Raw genomic sequence first — 6,000 nt, forward strand, 5'->3', positions numbered from 1 at the left:
AATCCGCTCTACCACAACCTTCTCCTCATTTTGCACTTCCCTTAAATCCCTCCTCCTCCATTCTCCTCCTTGAAAACTCCCCCTCTGCCCTCTCTTCTTCCCCTCCCCGATTCCTCTCTCCCCGCTCCTGCTCTCTCTCCCTTGCATTTTCCTTCGTCCAATCCATCACCAACCCCCCCTCACCTAGTCTCACTCCCCTTTCCCCCCTCCCTTTAGTTAATTGCTCTTTCCACTGTTTTATTGAATGATTCATGATGTAATTTTTGCTCTCACTGTTATTGGTTGTTGTTATCTTGTATTTTGTTGTTCCATTGTACAGCGCCTTGGTGTAAAGCGCTTTATAAATAAATAAATCAATCAATCAATTACATTTTTGCTAGCATTGAAAAATCAGGGGATCGGCATAGATTAGTGCAGTACACAGAATGTGTGTTAAGTGTAAAAGAAAAATTTCTGAGGTTGATAATTGTCTAACTCTGATGCACTTTTTGTCTTCTCTTAATATGAACATTGGGTAGAGTCCAGCATGTGTTTGAACAATTAGTGTTGCTGTGTACTCCCTTGTGTACATGTCACCCTAACTGGATCCATTGGCAATGTCTTGCAGCTAGCTATTCGTTGTTTTCTTTTATGTCATTGATTCTATGAATTTTAGGTTTTCAGTCAGACAAACTTTATTTTAAGATTATCTCCATTAAAAGTGCATGATAAAAACCTAGGGAGGATACAACAATGCTAGGTCAAAATAAGTCCAATATTGATCTAAAATAATAGTACCATAATGGGTTATCTAAAAAGCAGCACATAATGATGTAAACATGCACAACGTACATATTTAAGCTTACATTGATAATGAAAGTGAAAGCCCCAACCTGATGGAATACATTGTTTAAGAATGTAAGTAGATGAGACCTTTTATTTTAAAATGCAGATAGTCCTATTTTCCTACGACGCCATGTTTTAGTCAGGAACATGGCAGAGGCAGCTGCTTTCTCTGAGGCTGGTAAGTGTAACTTTACTGCTGAAAGTGTAAAATTGTAATTGGTTATTTATAATGCACTTAATACCCAGAGGTTTCTAAGCGTGGACCCGGGAATGGAACCTATGTTGCTCTGCATTGTCTTGTTTCCAAGGCGAGTGTGTTGTCCCTGAGCTATCCTCCCGTCTACTTTTTAGCAATGGTATTAAGGTTATTTTCGTGGTTGTGGCATGAAGAGGACAAATTAATGAAACATGTTTTATGGTTTCACAGATGTCAGACCAAAAATGACAGCAACATTCCATAAAAGCTTTATTTTCCTGTTTGCCAGGAAAACAATAGACGATCCAGCTCCATTGTAGTTAAATTAACATAATCTCGCAGAGTAAGAGGCCAGTATAAACATTTTTCTTTCTTGTGTTCAGGAGATAACAATAAGGATCTTACAGATGCTTTTTCAAGCTCCCTGCTTTCTATTGGGAAGCCTATTAAGCAGTCATATCACCCTGAAGGGCAGATTTAGCATTATTTAAAAGTGTGCCATCACATAAAACCAACCTTCTGAATTTCCAAAGGTAAATTAAACCCCAATAAACCCCAAAAAGTCCATATAGACTGACTAGGATAGATTATGCAGTATATATTATCAGAAAAAAAAAACAGATACACAGGAGGTAAGAAAATGGATTAATGAGGTTTTCCCTCTAAGAAGAACTATTGTCCTGAACCTTTTTCAAAATGATAAAATGGAAAAAATCTTGATATATGACAAAACCTATCTGAGCAAAATTTGCTCAGATAGGTTTTGTCATATATCAAAATTTGCTCAGATAGGTGTTGTCATATATCAAGATTTGTTTTCCATTGTATCATTTTGAAAAAGGTTCAGGACAATAGTTCTTCTTAGAGCGAAAACCTCATTAATCCATTTTCTTACCTCCTGCGTATCTGTTTTTTTTCTGATAATATGTACTGCATAATCTATCCTAGTCAGTCTATATGGACTGTTTGGGGTTTATTGGGGTTTAATTTACCTTTGGAAATGTGGCTTCCTTTTTTGGGAGGCATCAACTGGAGATTCAGTTGGCCTGGGATAATTCCTTCAGCAAACCCTCTTTTCAGGTAAACGTTGAAACTAATTCCCAAACGTAGTCCAGTCATCCTTTTCTCAATTAACTGGTCTACAATCTGCATGGATTCAGTCCTTTAAATAATATCAACTCTGCTCTCCCATCACCAATTAATTAACAAAAATCCTGAATGTTCATCTTCCTACATTCCATCCTCATCACAATCCTATGACTAGGCAAGTATGTATTGTTCAACTCCTTCCAGATCTTGTCAGAGGTGTGGTTTTCCTTGTCCCGTGATTCAGCAAAGGTTAAAGTCAAAACCACTCCTCTTGAAGATATGCCAATTTCCTTTTTGATCCCTAATTGTTTATTAAAATATGCTAGCTTAATACCACCTATGCCACTGTAATCTAGATGCCAGTGCACACAATTAGACACTTGAAAGATCAGACTTTGATCAAATTTGGGGGAGTAGTTATTTTTTACCCATTGTTAAGGTGGAGCAAGATGTATTTTTGACATAATTCGGTAGATATTGTTCTGAGCTACAAAATGTAAAAATGTCATGTCGATTCGAGCTTGTGTCGTGATTCAGCAATTTTTTAATGATTAAATATTTGATTTAATATTTTCCTCATCTGACTGTCTATTCCTGCTGCTAGTGTGGACTGGCACATTTTTCCTGCAGGTGGAACTGGCAGTGCATCACCTACATACTCCTTTTTGCCTGCTATCAATGTGTCCCGAGGCAGAATGTCTTCTGTGTATAGAATTCAATATTCCTATCGTTGACCTGGGCTTTCTGTGGTTTTTATTAGAGACCAAGAGTTTGATGAATTATAACAAGTCATTTGAAGCTGAGAGTCCAATACAAGTCATCTGTTTTTTTTTCCAAGCTGACCTTTAGAACCGGCTTCTACTTAACCAAAGACCTTTATGTGTGCACTTCATGTTTTGTTAGTGTTCCTGACCTGGTTTAGGCCTGTGACTTTGAATCTGTGAGGGGTTTCAATTTCCCCATTTTAACTGTTTCATGCTCCCCTTCAGTCACAAGCCTTGGTCAGGTTACTTCAACTTTGAAATACATTGATCCATAGTGAAATATATGTATGGTAGAATGAAATAGAGCTTTAAATGCTGTTTTCTTTATCACATCTCACTTTATTTTGGATAGAATTAAGCATGCAAATCTAGTCACTGAATTTATATATAGTGATACTTTATATATAACATTATTTTACATTATTACATTATTACATCACAAACACACTGCAAAAGATAGTCATTGAATAAAAACCACAAATAAACTGCAAACCAACTTTCTTGAGACGTGGTATTGTATTATATGGACATGTTCAGAGATCCAGGTCTCTTCTAGCTTCCAAATTGCACAAATGAGTGTTTTGGGGACCCAGGCTGGGTTGTTATGTGAATCAATTCCTTGGAAGCAAATGCACACAAAAGTGTTGGGCCTATCTTTCAGGTGGGGCATAATTATTGTTCGGTTCTCAGCCTAGTCCTTCTGAACTGTCAAACCGTGGCTAAAAGAAAATATGTAATCTACTCCACTGACTTTACAGGTGAAATCAGGCTTCATAAATTATTGCAAACAATACTTTCACAATATTTACAATGCTGTATGCTTCCAGGCAGTAGCCTGTAAGCCTCTTGCACTCCCAGCATGGAGTCTCAAAGTGTCTGCTTCTGCTGTTGGGCCCACTTCCCACTTCGCTTGCTCTCCAGCTCTCCTCTCCTATCCTTAATTGCAGGTGTTCCTCAGGTTTAAATGATGTTTCCTATATTCCACATTGACTGTTTCCTCCTCTTCCTCGTCTCTGCACTCCAGGCTTTATGGGAGTTGCAGTGCAAAGGAGTTTTTAAAATGTTTTAAGTTACATTGCTTTACATCTTTGTTTGAATAACAACCATCAGAAACAGGAGATGTTAAACGTGTTCTATGGGTGTTATGTATATATGAAGAGTGAATGGTATTCTGTCTAGGATGCTTGATAAGAAGGGGCTTCAGGGTTTTTGAACTGGAGGGATTTGAAAAATGACAACAAGCCATCAGGAACCCTGGAATTATAGGGATTTATTCACATGAAAGGGAAGAATTCTGCATCTCTCCTGGTGGAATCACCACATCTCCCGACAGCAATCTCCGACCATGTGATCCTCTGTCATAATACCAACCCCAGGGTCAGGATCAGGTAGCAGCTGTCTTCCCCTGGCCACATGGGAGGAGACTGTAGGCTGGGGTTCAGTGATGACTCCATAGAATTCATTACCGTACTTACATCTGGGTGCTGGGTTAATGCGTTATACTCAAGGGTCACTGTGATCCATTGTACAAGCTTTATGCAGGTGTCTACAAATTGTGTTTTCCCATTGACTTTCATTTGGGTAAATACTGCTTGGCTGTATCTTTACCTGTGGCTGCTGGGTCACCCACCGGACCCTGCATCTCTTCAAGGGATTCTTCTCTGGGGTTCCACTGGGGGAGTTTCCGCCCCTCACTAAACCTGTGGCGGAACGGAAATCACTTGGCCGTTTACTACAATCACACAACTGCCTAATTAGTCTTGTATTCCGTGTGGAACTTTAACATTTACCTTAAAGCCCCTCTGCATGTGACTCTAATAGGTACTCACCTGGACATTGACATTTCTCCTGTGTCCCCTTGGGTCCCTGGAGTTTAGATCCAAAGGCTATAATGTTATCTGGTGCTCCTGATTTTCTCTGAAATGTCCTGCATTCAATTCTTGTTTTAGGAAATGCCTTGTTACCTTGTTTCCCTTGTGGCTAGTAATGTATCACTATCTGTGCTAAGATTGTATTGAGTCCTGGTCACTAGCACTACCGGTATTATTTATTATAATTATATATTATAATCTTTTGTGGTGCTCCTAATCTTAACTGCATTGGTGAAGTCCAGCCTTACACTCCTGCCATTAAATTGCGTTGCTTTTATCTGTTTCATGTTGCTAGATGTATATCTCTCCTTTCACTAAGAGTGTAACAAGTCATAGAGTTTTGTGCTGTATGTCTGTACTGATCTTGTCTTTTTGGTTTGATTGTAATAGTGAAACCCATTTTCCCCCCCCTAGCTCTACCTATTAACAGAGTAGGGTGCATTTTGATCATCCATGTTCCTATGTTTTAGGTGGCAATAATACTGTGCTCATTGTTTGAGTGGTTTATTGGGTACTTATCCGGGTTACTTATCCTGACTGTGCAAATGCAATGGTTAACAATGTTGAGGTTCCCTTGCCCCGCTCCTCCCCACACTATTAAACACACTCACATGTTAGCAGTTGGGGTGAAATGTGTCTTAATTCACATTTACAGCTTTTTTTTATACACATACAGTAGCTTTATCTTGTGTTATATGTGCCCAAAGTAATCATTTGGAACCTGATAGACATATTATGTACCACTTTAACAATGTGTATAGTTTTTTCAGTATACCAGTGTTGGGTGTTTTCTCTTTGGTTAACTCTGTGGACTGATCAGCCCTACCAGCTCTGCTCTCCTGACGATTAGCCTGACTGCCCTGCCTCACTATTCACTCTTAGAGGCATGTGCCTTCCCTTTTGGTTGGATTTGTTTTTCTGCCACTAGGCTAGGTGTGCAGCCCTCCTCAATGGTCTGTATAAACCCCCCGAACCCCAACAGTTTCTGAGTATGTTTTCAGATTTTTGTATAACTCGTTTTGATATGCTCATGACTGAAAGAGAGAAAGTGCCAGAAGAGCAGGTTTTATTCTGCAAGGCTGGTGTTTGTGTTCAACAAGAATGGTAATCCAAAATAATGGCAGGTATTGTGTGTGGTGCCTTCAGGAACTGGGTAAAGCACAGACAGACTTCAACCTGAAATAATCCTTGTGAACATGTGTTGGAAAGGTGATCCACCCATAGACTGAGGTCATCTAGTTGGCATCCTATCAGT

This window comes from Ambystoma mexicanum, chromosome 8 (assembly GCF_040938575.1).
Source record: "Ambystoma mexicanum isolate Mex_15411 chromosome 8, UKY_AmexF1_1, whole genome shotgun sequence".
Lineage (NCBI taxonomy): Eukaryota > Metazoa > Chordata > Amphibia > Caudata > Ambystomatidae > Ambystoma > Ambystoma mexicanum.